Source organism: Oncorhynchus masou, chromosome 14, assembly GCF_036934945.1.
Source record: "Oncorhynchus masou masou isolate Uvic2021 chromosome 14, UVic_Omas_1.1, whole genome shotgun sequence".
In the NCBI taxonomy this organism is placed as follows: domain Eukaryota; kingdom Metazoa; phylum Chordata; class Actinopteri; order Salmoniformes; family Salmonidae; genus Oncorhynchus; species Oncorhynchus masou.
The window spans coordinates 2,071,181-2,084,403 of NC_088225.1; the positions used below are offsets into that span (position 1 = coordinate 2,071,181).

Consider the following 13,223-nt stretch of genomic DNA (forward strand, 5'->3'; position numbering starts at 1 on the left):
CCTAAATGGCAAGGATAAAACATTGAACGTGCAGCTTTTACCAAGGCAACAGAAGACTCAAATCATGGACTGTATCAGTATGTTGTTCTGCGTTAACTTTTACTGATATTTCTGTAGTCAAGTCAGTGTGTTCTATTTTTGTTTTGGTAAGCCATTGACCGGTTGCATATATTTCATGATACTTTTTTTGCTGCAGCACCTTGCTACAACAAGGAACAACAACATTTAATAATGTTGTAAAGAGTCCATTTTACTGGGGAAAGCAGCTGTTCTTTCCACAACACAAGCTAAGCAATCCCAAAGAACTGAAATATACTTTTAAAATGGATAGGATGTTTTTTGGGGAGGAAACCCTGGCCTAAATGGCAAGTGTAAAAATTTGAAGGTGCATTTGCCAAGGCGACCTAAGACTTTAGTCAGATGTGATGTTCAGTGTTTACTGATTTTTTTTTTCTGTTAAGTCAGTGTGCATTGTTTTTGAATCAGCACTACTTGAATCTTTCAAATGTTTTGGACAGTAGAATAGTGTTCAATGCTCATTACAAAGTGAATAATATAGGCCTATATCCTGATATTTGTTTAAAATCACACGACGAACATTATGGTAACATCAGATTCCAGCTTCATTTAAACCACATATCTTTTTTATAAGACATGACGTGACATTATGTTGTTTATGCTGTATCCAGTGTATATGATAATAAACGCTGATCTGATTTAATGTGGCGTATAAGCCTAAGTGTCACAAATGTGGGAGATTAAACAAATGAACTCTGTCCCAAGCTACTTAGTTGATTTATTTAATCTCCCACCGCCCACTCCCTAGCCACGTTTTTTTCTTACTGTGAGTGTGATATCAGATATGATCTGTGTGATCTGTGTGACTTGCATGCCCTGTTTGCAATGACAACAGAAGCCGCAGTAGTTGAGAGGGTCTGAAAATTCGACAACAGAAGTCGCAGTGAATTTTACGTTACCTAACTGACAACCACCTGACAGTTAGTTATTGTAAAATGCACAGTAATCTAATAGCCAGTAACTGGTAGTAACTTACTTAAATCTAGCTGCCAGTAACTTACTGTCCATTATCTGATTACAAGATAGCTTAACATTTGTTGACAACTGCTAAGCATTCTTTGGGACCTTTCTGGTGGCCAAATGGTGCTCAACCTTGATCATCATAACTATAAAACCAGTTCAACTGGTACAATCACTAACTGTTGTCACAAATACTCGTCCTCACCTGTCCTCAACCTTTTGATTGGCAGAAAATCATCCAGCTTCCATAAAACAATATTTGCATTGGAAATACATAAAGGTCATATTTGACCCACATATGAAAACTTGGGGTAGTGATGCAAAAACTATTTTTACTTCAAAAATAAGAAATAAAAAACTAAACTATGATAGAACATTAACAACACATAATTTAAGGAATTTGAGGGGATCAATAAAGAAAACAACAACACTAGGTCGCGTCATATGCAATAAAAAAGGTGAGCGACGACAGGTGTGAATTCTGACTATCGACGAGTTGCAGCTAATGCTGCTGAGGAGCTGCGTTCACGGCAAGTAATTAAGGTGTTGCAACAGGTGTGGAATCTGATTGGCAGTTAGTAGCAGCCTGTGGTTGTTGAGTTAGTCCAGAGCTGCGTTCAAGGCAACTAGCTAAAGTGTTCATTCAAGCATGGTCCTCTCTCCTGAATTACCATTCATTCTTAACACAAACTAAGCATTTTTTAAAATACTTTGTGATACAGTAAATTATATGTGCTTAATTTGCAAATATACACTAGGTGTATTCGCAGGCATTCATTATATTAATATAAAGGGGTGAAACAAGGCTGCAACCACAAAAACTTCCTCTGTCTCGGTCAGGGGTGTCGAACTCCTTCCATGGAGGGCCTAGTGTCTGCAGGTTCTTGTTTTTTATTTTCAATTAAGCCCTAGACATCCAGGTGTAGGGAGTTCCTTACTAAGTAGTGACCTTAATCCATCAATCAAGTACAAGGGCGGAGCGAAAACCCGCAGACACTCGGCCCTCCGTGGAATGAGTTTGACACCGGTGGTCTAGGCTTACCTGCACTCTCTAGATAGCCTCATTAATGCTGTTGTTGTCACATTCTCTTGCATAATTCATCAAGTGTGTCAAGAGAATGATACCCATGCAATTTCAAATCAAAAGGCTTGGCTCGAAATTACACATATCTATACATACTTTGCATTGTTTGCGAGGTCAGACATAATATCACTTTAATCCCAGGGTTCGTTTTCGGAAGTTACTTTCATTCTAATTTGTAATTGCCCCAATAAATTAACACCCATTTCTCTTTCTTGTGATGTAAGTGTCGAGACAGTGTGAGACCACCCTGCTCGTGGCTAAACATGTTGGAGATCTCCACAAGCTATAAATTCTCCCCGCCTGCATGAAGTTTTAGCTTGCCGACTATAAGGTGGTGTTGTGCCCTAATTGGCCTTTGCCCCTAAGGCCATGTTTATGAACTACAGGTCTCTAGCTTTTGAGCTTTTTCTTTTCATTTCATTTCCTTTCCTCTGTTTACTCAGTGGAGGTGGTTACATGCCCTGCATCCAGTACGAGCATTATGCATGTACATTGAGCGGACTAGGGGTGTCAGTTTGTGTGACAGCAAAAAGAAGAAGTTACCCAACGGTGTACGTGCCCACTCCACCAAGAGTCTGGTGGTGTCTTGGGCGTTGTTTAAAGGGTTGCATGTAGGAGATATTTGTGCTGCGGCGAGTTGGCATCACCACACACTTTTGTGAGGTTTTATGGCTTGGATGTCACTGCCCACAGTGTGCTTACGACTGGGACAGGAGAGGGTCATTAGGCAGCACGCAGATTCCGCAATACTTCAGTACCGCAGGTTTCCCTGTTTGTTTGGAACTCTGGGCCAATTTTATTGGTGTCCACTGGGGTCAGCTTGGAGCGTGATTTCATGTCCACATCGATGTGTTGTGCCAAGTTGACTGACTGAAAGGGAACGTACAGTTATGACTATAACTACTATTCCCTGAGGGAGGGAAATGAGGCACAACACCTGTTAGGCCCCGTGCCGCACAGTTCTGGGGTTGGTGAAAAGCATGATACTGAATTTAAGGAATTAATCCATGCCTCTGGTTTATCACCTGTGGAAGGCGGGTCTTCTGGTGAGACACTTGTTAATTGGCCTTGTCAGGCATTTTCCGGGCTCCTGGCCAATTGTGCTATTATGTGTGTATTTCCGTGTTATTTGTAACTTATTTTGTACATCGTTTTATTCGAATGTTCTTCAGTAGAGGGTGCTAGCGACAGAACTCCCTATAGCTGTATTGTACCTCATTGGGGCGGCAGGGTAGCCTAGTGGTTAGACTGGTGTACTAGCAACCGGAAGGTTGCGAGTTCAAACCCCCGAGCTGACAAGGTACAAATCTGTCGTTCTGCCCCTGAACAGGCAGTTAACCCACTGTTCCCAGGCTGTCATTGAAAATAAGAATGTGTTCTTAACTGACTTGCCTGGTAAAATAAAGGTAAAAAATAAAAAAATTAAAATTTCCCTCCTTCAGGGAACAGTAGTTATAGCCATAACTGTACTTTTTCAATGATCTGGCACCCTCCCCCTGCAAGGATAATGGCAATGAGCCTTTTTATCAAATGTTTTATCAGAGAACACATTGGGAGGGACCTCAGACCATTTCTCCATAAATAATATTTCCAGATCCTTGATATCCTTCGTCTGCGCTTATGGGCTGCCCTCTTCAATTCAAACCACAGGTTTTCAATGTGGTTCAAGTCCGGAGACTGAGATGGTAATTGAAAAACGTTGATTTTAACGTGGGCTTGGGGTTATTGTCTTGCTGGAAGCAAAATGGCCTGTAACATCAAAGATCATCTACCATATTTTATAGTAGGTATGAGTTACTTTTCTGCATATGCGTCTTTCGTCACCAAACCCACCACTGGTGTGCGTGGCCAAATAGCTCTATTTTCCATCTTCTCCTCTTGGTAAGTCTGATTGATTCAAAACTTGGGATGTATGTTCAGTGGACGTGTCTTTAACAAGTTTGAAGAGCAGAAACTGATTTCTTGCAAAATGGCTAAAAAAACTGGCCAATCAGAAAATGACAAAGTGCTTTACCATTGAATTGCATGCCTCCATGTCACTTCTATCACCTTGAAGCTCACCATGGGGGCAGTACTTCATTTGAGCTGGATCCTGCCGGAACAAGATCTGGCACCTCTCCATTTTGGATTGTTTTGTTCCGGAACTTATTTCTGGTATCTCTCATAGCATGAAAAATTATTTTGTACTTTTTGTAATGTATTTTTTTAAATAAAAGTGATCAAAGTTCATTCGAGTTGTCACTAAGTTAATTATCCTGCCCCTCCAAAAAAACCACATAATTTGAAAAGTAGATTTTCAGCCCCAGGCCTGATATTCTAAGAGTTGGGCGGGCTGGGCTTAGGTTTCAATGTTGCTTATTAAACCATATGTTTGAGACCAACACATGGCAGTGTGAGAAGCATGTCCGTATCTCTCAAGGAACTATAATAACATTCACTTTCTATCTTCTCTCTCTACTCTGATAGAAATGAGCCTGCAACTCTCATCTCTCCTGCGTTGTAGTTAATCACTCTTTTTCTCATAGAATCATAGCCACGCAAAGGGTTCTGGTGGAGCTGCAGCACCACAGAAAAACTATTTGTTTTTTTGCCAAAGTTATAGAATTGCTGCTGTCTGTTCAGAAATTAATAAAAAAATTCAGAATAACCTACTACACCATGAGAAGGCCTATAATTTAGCCACAGAGGACCAATAGCTTCTTTAAAAAAAAGACTAGCTGTGGATTTTGTGTAGCCCAATAACAAGGCATAGCATACAGTACAGTCGGGAACGCAAATCTGTCAGTGAACAGCATGCAGACAAAACAGGCCTTTTGCAATATTTCAAGTACAATTGTGGGAAAACACAGCTTGGAAAACAAATGGCTCCTGCTGTAAAGAGAAGACTCCAATCTGTCTGCTGCAGGCTACCAAACTATTTGATCAACTTCCAAATATTGTTTCACAGAAAACAAGAGATAAATGTGGCGTCAAGCACCGGCGAGTGAGCATCGGCATCGGCCAGCATCCTTAGGTGAGTCAGTGAAACTGGAAAGAATTTTTAGGACTATAATTTCCTCCTCATATAGCAGCCAACAATATGTGCCCTCCCACACCTGGGCTTAGCCTATTGATGGATTCAAGACAAGGATGTTTGTATTGATCTCAGATTATTCTCAGTTTCAGCGTCAAAGTAGTTTGTCATTTCGATCACTTGTGCGGTATTAAAAACGATTCTGCCAAAGTCTGCAGTCATGTAAAATGATGCAGAATTGCATGAGATGCTTTTACACAAGGCCAATTTTTTCCCAGGACCCTAGGCTACAAAACAACTTCCCATGTGTGCAACTTGTGTAAGTGCCTCAACTCTACTGCTCTATGCCACTACTCAAATGCAAAGATATGTTATGCAATGCTTTATTATAAAGGTGATATTATTTTTTTTGTCTCATGAGCTCTCCAAATTAGCAATTCAATTTCACTTTGACCAAATTTGACACTCTTATTGACCTCTTGACAAAACAATCTCCACTTTGTCTGCTTCTCGCTATATTTTCATGCTACACATTTTGGGGCGGAGTCGAGCCTCTGTTTTCTCCGCTCGCTTTGCTTCTTCCTCTCCGCTATTGGTCAAATTTGATGAAACTCAGCAGGATTGTAGAACGCACCAAGAGTAGCCTAACTGGCTATAGTAACTATTACGCCTACTTCAAACACAGTCAATGAGGGTAGGTAACAAGATCTCCACCCCGCTGATCCTCAACACTGGGGCCCCACAAGGGTGCGTTCTGAGCCCTCTCCTGTACTCCCTGTTCACCCACGACTGCGTGGCCATGCACGCCTCCAACTCAATCAAGTTTGCTGATGACACTAAAGTGGTCGGCTTGATTACCAACAACGACGAGATGGCCTACAAGGAGGAGGTGAGGGCCCTCGGAGTGTGGTGTCAGGAAAATAACCTCACACTCAACGTCAACAAAACAAAGTAGATTATTGTGGACTTCAGGAAACCGCAGAGGGAGCACCCCCCTATCCACATCGATGGGACAGTAGTGGAGAGGGTAGTAAGTTTTAAGTTCCTCGGCGTACACATCAGAGACAAACGGAATTGGTCCACCCACACAGACATCGTTGTGAAGAAGGCTCAGTAGCGTCTCTTCAACCTCAGGAGGCTGAAGAAATTTGGCTTGTCACCAAAAGCACTCTTCTACAGATGCACAATCGAGAGCATCCTATCGGGCTGTATCACCGCCTGGTATGGCAACTGCTCCACCCACAACCCGTAAGGCTCTCCAGAGGGTAGTGAGGTCTGCACAACGCATCACCGGGGGCAAACTACCTGCCCTCCAGGACACCTACACCACCCAATGTCACAGGAAGGCCATAAAGATCATCAAGGACAACAACCACCCAAGCCACTGCCTGTTCACCCCGCTATCATCCAGAAGGCGGGGTGAAGCAGGGACCGAGAGACTGAAAAACAGCTTCTATCTCAAGGCCATCAGACTGTTAAACAGCCACCACTAACATTGAGCATACTGACTCAGCTCCAGCCACTTTAATAAGGGAATTGATGGGAATTGATGTAAAAATATACCACTAGCCACTTTAAACAATGCCACTTAATATAATGTTTACATACCCTACATTACTCATCTCATATGTATATGTATATACTGTACTCATTTAAACTGCTGCATCTACTGCATCTTGCCATCTTTATGTAATACATGTATCACTAGCCACTTTAAACTATGCCACATTATGTTTATATACCCTACATTACTCATCTCATATGTATATACTGTACTCCATACCATCTACTGCATCTTGCCTATGCAGTTCTGTACCATCACTCATTCATATATCTTTATGTACATATTATTTATCCCTTTACACTTGTGTGTATATGGTAGTAGTTGTGGAATTGTTAGGTTACATTACTCATTGGTTATTACTGCATTGTTGGAACTAGAATCACAAGCATTTTGCTACACTCGCATTAATTAACATCTGCTAACCATGTGTATGTGACAAATAAAATTTGATTTACTACTACTGGGATACACTCAGTAATAGCTACTCTCCCACTACTATTTATAATACAGTCATTACTACACTAGCCTCAAATTGTCAACACTAGACTCAAACTATTTAAACTCGTAAATTCCTTTGACTAACACACACAAAAAAATGTTCTGTACAGCTGAAGCAAGTCTTTTTACTATGTTTTTCTACTCATACAGCCTGAGTAAGCCCATGGGCAGGAGCAGAGTATGGAACATGGTCTCTCCAGAAAAGTGTGTATCTGTATTTTACTCTACCATCATTAACCATAGCAGTATGGTGTCATGCTGTACTGGTGAAAACCATCAAATCAATCCTACCAAAAAATCTTCCCAAAAAGGACTGACAATCAGTCAGATTAGTGGTCCTTTTATGTCATAGAAATGGGCATCAATGTCATGTTTGATCCACTGCATAAATTGTTGATGGAATACTGTATGTGTTTAGCTTGGGCAGTAGTTATATTAATGTATATGTTATGTAGTAGTCCAACTATTACAGGTCAGTCTATCTAAAACTACCAACATCAGCCCTTCTCTTCATTACAATTAATTAATTAATTACATTTTGTTCTCCCAGGCTTTTGTACAAGCAGCCCAGTGTCTTGATGGGGTAAGTAGAACTTTTATCATATTAGCACATCCTGTACCTCTGCATAGTGTGGAATTGTGTGTCAATAGTCTGGCTCAGACACAGTTGTTTGGAGCATTCCGGTATGCCACAGGTGTCAGGTTCACCTTTTGTACTTAAAGGGTGATTATTCCAACTCTCTGTGGAATGCTGCAGATCTGCCCGCAGACGAGATAGGAACACTTATCCCACACAGAAGAGGTGGATGGAATCTGGCAGGTCAAGGTAGCCTTCTTCCTCCAAACTGTGCAGCAAGTTGTAGTACTGACATGTCACAGCACTCCAAACATCTCTCCATAAGCGTTCCGCTCTAACAGAGAGAAACAAAATGTGGTCTTCCTCCATGATTAGTGGACACTGAGGTGGGCTCGAGGTTATAGAAATACAAGTTGTGTGTGCCACTGTGAGTGGTTAGTGACTGTATGTGACGCAGACACCTATCGGAGTGTACCTGAAACATTTAAATATAGAGGGCTATGTTTCTTACCACTTGGTTATTGCAAGGCTAACCCCCAGGGAAATCATGACTTTGCAGCTTTGCAGGTTGATAGTCCAGCGAAAATGGCTGAGTGTTTATGTGGCATAAATCTTAAAATTAGCAGCTGACATCTTTAATGTTTTTTAATGAATGCATGTGAGACAGGTTCCATGTACAACAAGGCAGGCAGAGAGGAAGAGAGAAAAAGAACACAGAACAGTTTAATTACATCTGGTTATGGACACTTTTGCCAGCAAAAAAGCTTCCACGGCCTGTTCCTCGGACAGTGAACATCTGGCAATATCTACATTTTCGACCCCTTGATCAGCTCGCTTTCTGAAAGTAAAGAAAATAGCTTATTCATTGTCGATATGAAAACAATAACTGAGTTATGACCCTTCAATCTAAAATGTCCTTTTCAGGACACGTCAATACAGCCCAGAAAGCAATCTTAGGCGTTTTGATGAGGAAGATGTCAAGGGTTTTTATACAGAAAGTATCTCCTCACAAGACGTTACAACACATTAGTGGTTAGGATGAATATTTTTTCAGTCTACTATATCAATATTTACCTAGAAGGCCATCCATTTCTGCCGACTCCACCCATAAAGTATCCAAAAGCAGTTGCCGCTTTGTTATTGGCCACAGTGTCCAGATAGAACATCTATACAAGAGGTAGCCCACGCTTAACACCAGACTGGTATTGTGGTTGTTCATTAGGTGATGGGAAATATGCAATATGCAGGACTTCAAGGCCAAGTCATTCGCTTCACAGGGGTCATTAAAAACTATGCTGAAGTTTGTCCCAATGTATAAAACCAGGAAGTGGATATTCAACCGGAAGAAGAAAAACTTAATTTCGTCAAAGCGGTAAAATAAGTATATATTAAAGTTATGGTTAGGTTTAGGAATGAGGGTTAGGTTAAGGTTAACTTTAGGTATAGTTTTACTGAGGTTGATTGGATTAAGATTAGGTAAAGGCATAATAACAATAATTCGGTGGTGTGCTTATATTTGTCACCTGTGGGTGCTTCTTGTACAAATGTGTAATGGAAATGTGTTTCTTGCATATCCCAACTCCTCCTGAAACACCCGCAGGGAGTGGGGTCACGGCCAGGGTCACCATTGATAGTTTTTAAGTTATAAGAACATGTTAAAAATGTCCTATCTTATATTTAATTCTGTATTCTGTAGCCTACCAATTTTGCATGTTGATTACTGGGGGGAGAATGAATAAATATGTCAAAAAGTATACCACAATAATATGAGTATATTATAATTGTTTTATTTGTACTTTTATGTTATTTTCTTGAAATAAATATTTTACCATTTTCCATAATGTTTGTGATGTGTCACTACTTATTTAACCAAGGTCCAAGGTGATGTTTTGATTTAGAGCATTACACTTTAGCGGGATCACTAAAATGAGAAATTTTGCTACCCTACCCTCTGGTGGACAGTTACGGTGCATGAAATACTGCGAAATGAAATGTATTCCATAGCCTAACTAAAAACAACAACGTTAGTGAACTAATCATCTGGTAACCACAGCATGGTACCATCAGTAGGTGGAGGGGGGGTGGGGGCATAAAACACGTAAATGGACCAGCTCAGGAGCAACACCGGACTGGAGGAGGAGGAGATTGTGTCTGCAATGGAGGACAGGAAGACGTCCAAACAGGATGAGCTTTATTAATCACACTCATGAATAAAAGTTGTTTGAATGATTCATCATAGATAAATGTAGGACATTGTCAGTTTCATGAGTCAGTTTCCTTTTAAAGGGCAATATGGAGGATGCACTTCCTAGTGTTAAAACATCCTGCCAATGTCAGGGCAAAAGAGTAAATCCTTCATTACAATGAGCCCAGAGAAAAGTGAATGTGGGAAGGGGGTTCAAAATAGCCTGCACAATCACATTGTAATGGTTTACATGTACGGCCCTGAAAAGCAAACAGAACAAATCAAATGTATTGGGTCACATACCCATGGTTAGTAGATGTTATTGCGAGTGTAGAGTAATGCTTGTGCCACTAGTTCCGACAGTGCAGCAATATCTAACAATTAATATCTAACAATTCTACAACAGATGCCATATACACACAAATCTAAGTAAAGGAATGGAATAAGAATATATAAATATATGGATGAGCAATGTCAGAGCGCATAGGCTAAGATGCAATAGATAGTATAGAATACAGAATCTACATATGAGATGAGTAATGCAAGATATGTAAACATGATAAAAGTGTCATAATTAAAGTGGCTAGCGTTCTATTTATTAAAGTGGCCAATGATTTCAAGTCTGTATGTAGGCAGCAGCCTCTCTGTGCTAGTAATGGCTATTTAACAGTCTGGATGGCCTGGAGAATGAGGATAGATGACGTAGGCAAAAGACGAGTTCATTATTACATATTGCTTATACAGGCAATAAGCATGTAATAATAATGTTGACTGAGCTAGCCTAGCATACAAGTATTTCACTGCACTTGTTATACATGATGTTCACTGTGTGTGTGACAAGTACAATTTGATTTGATTTAATCTCCCAATGTAATGAAAATATATTTTAAAGCACCTGGTTGAGAATGGTATTTAAGCGTTTAATACTGTAAGTGATCAATTCTAAGCATCCATATCTTCTCTTGGCTAGCACTAACTTCTATGTTATTGTCCTCATACCTGAATTTTAAGCATCCATCCTCTCTAAACTGTGGTCCTCACAAGAGCACCTAAAGGGGTAATAATGCCCCCTGCTGGCCTGTTGACATCACTTCAAGCAGATCAGAACATTTCTTTGTTTATGTGGTTGTCTCAATCAGATTACACTCTTACTGAAATATGACAGGCGAAATTCTTAGAGAATGGCGAGTATTGTAGAATATAATGCAGCATTAGACAGATACGTTTTTTGGGGCCTATTGCCAATCAAAGATCCAGTTGGTATGAATCGTGTTTATAGTAAGGTTTCGTTTATTGTCATGGTGTACAACATTGGCAGCAAAGCGCTGAATTGCATCGTTCTGTTCATTTAAATTAATAAACAAATAATTACATGAACAAATCAATAATGTGAAATCGTGATATATTCATAAAAAATATATAAATATATAAAAATTGTGTTCAAAACCATATGAGAACGTGTTATGGTCTACCTATAGATCACAAAACGCTGTCGTATGTAAAAAAAATAATAAAAAAAATAAAAACGGTTGTTTTCGGAAGTTAAAGCGATTTGTGGTTTATTCAACGATGTCATCATCCCCGCGACAGAGGCTGTCCCACTTTCATGGCTAGAATGTTTCCTAATTGTCATACTATTATAAAATGTTTTGCATTTTTGCTAACCCTAAACCCTTTTCCTAAACGGAACCTAATTCTCCTAACTTGCTACGTTAATAATAACATTGTATCTAGCTGTTAATAAGAAATCAGGTCCCCAAGAAATCGTTTGAATTACCTTTTCATATGCCAATGTAAATTTGTTTTACAACGAAATAATGAAATGCCATTTAGGCTGCAAGTCATACATCTCGATAACTGCAATGGAGCACCTGTGGCGAGTCAAACTATTATCATCATATTTTTATTTCTGTAACAGAGTAGCCATACAATTAGTTACACTTTCCATCCCTTGGGAGAGAGGATATAAAAAGTATGCCTTTGTAACAGTATAACTTTAGACAGTCCCCTCGCCCATAACCGGGCGCAAACATGGTTCAAACATGTATTTACATAGCCTACCTACTTTGTGCAGCATTGTGCTCACTTGCACACAGAAGACAATAACGCAACATTTCGTCAATTATGTTGCATGATATCCAGTATATATATATATATATATATATATATACTTAATATTATGAATAACTATACAACTCAACCATGTTTTACAGTGATATGATAATGTCTTAAAGTGCAGGGAAATATGGCTGGAGTTCAGGAATTCAGAGTATTGTAAAGGAGTTTGTTTTCCATCGAAGATGAAGTTGATACAGTATGCAATTGTCAGGAGGATTTAAAAAAGTAAAAATATATATAGGATAACATTTCAAGGAAAAACTCGTTAGTTGCATCACACCACAACACAATTGTACAAAATTGCTACCACAACTTAACCCAAAATAAAGCGTGTTTGTCTTTTTTATTTAAATATTATAGCGTACATGGCAATTATTTGCAACGCGGATAAATAACATAAATATATAACGCTTACAGTGGAATAATTAATAAATTAAACAAAATGTTTTTTTTTGACGCAGAATTGAACGACAAGTAATGCTACTCTCACGCGTTTTTTCTTGACATTTTTGATTTCTTGTAAAAATCCCTTAGGATGCTCCCCATTTCAGCTCTCACGACCTCCCATGAGCAGGAGCTGAAACGCTGAAAGAAAAAACGTGAAACAAATATGTTTTAGGTGAAAATAATACGTCATACATCATAGGTATAGGCTAGGTCCAACCCTCCCCTCTCAATAGTTTACGTTTGAAACACAATTAACAAAAAAATGCAACGTATGAGATGTTTTACCTCATGTAAAAGAAAGTCGTCCAGCTGTTTGAAGTAGTTCTTAACCATATTTTCAATTGGAAGGTTTAGACGCACACTCATGTCTCTGACCTGAATTAGTAAACAACAAACAACATTAATATAAATATCAATGAGATTACATGAATAATAACAATAATAATAATTGTTTAAAAGCTAGAGTATACAAATTAAACATTCGGAACGTACACATTCTGAATAGGTCATATTTTGTCGAGCAAGAAGGTCTTGGAGCTCCCTGATTTTGAAGGTATTCCATTTCACAAGTGTTAGGTTTTGTTGGAAGAGCTCGCTGGCTAGTTGAAACGCAAGTTTCAGTGTCCAAAGCTTTTCCCCCTCCTGTAATCACAATAACACCCCGTGTAAACATACAATTGAACAAGACAAATACTAAAA

General features: G+C 39.4%; 1 long non-coding RNA gene across 2 annotated transcripts; it reads left to right on the forward strand.

The window, feature by feature from the left end:
- The first annotated feature begins 5,089 nt into the window (after positions 1–5,089).
- Positions 5,090–9,604, forward strand: LOC135553947 (uncharacterized). 2 transcript variants are annotated; one of them, XR_010457645.1, is made up of 3 exons: positions 5,090–5,135; positions 7,348–7,401; positions 7,748–9,604. It is a non-coding gene; the product is annotated as an uncharacterized LOC135553947 (long non-coding RNA). The 2 variants fall into 2 exon arrangements; XR_010457644.1 differs by having other exon boundaries at positions 5,096–7,401; positions 7,748–7,780; positions 7,921–9,604.
- Positions 9,605–13,223: the final 3,619 nt, after the last annotated feature.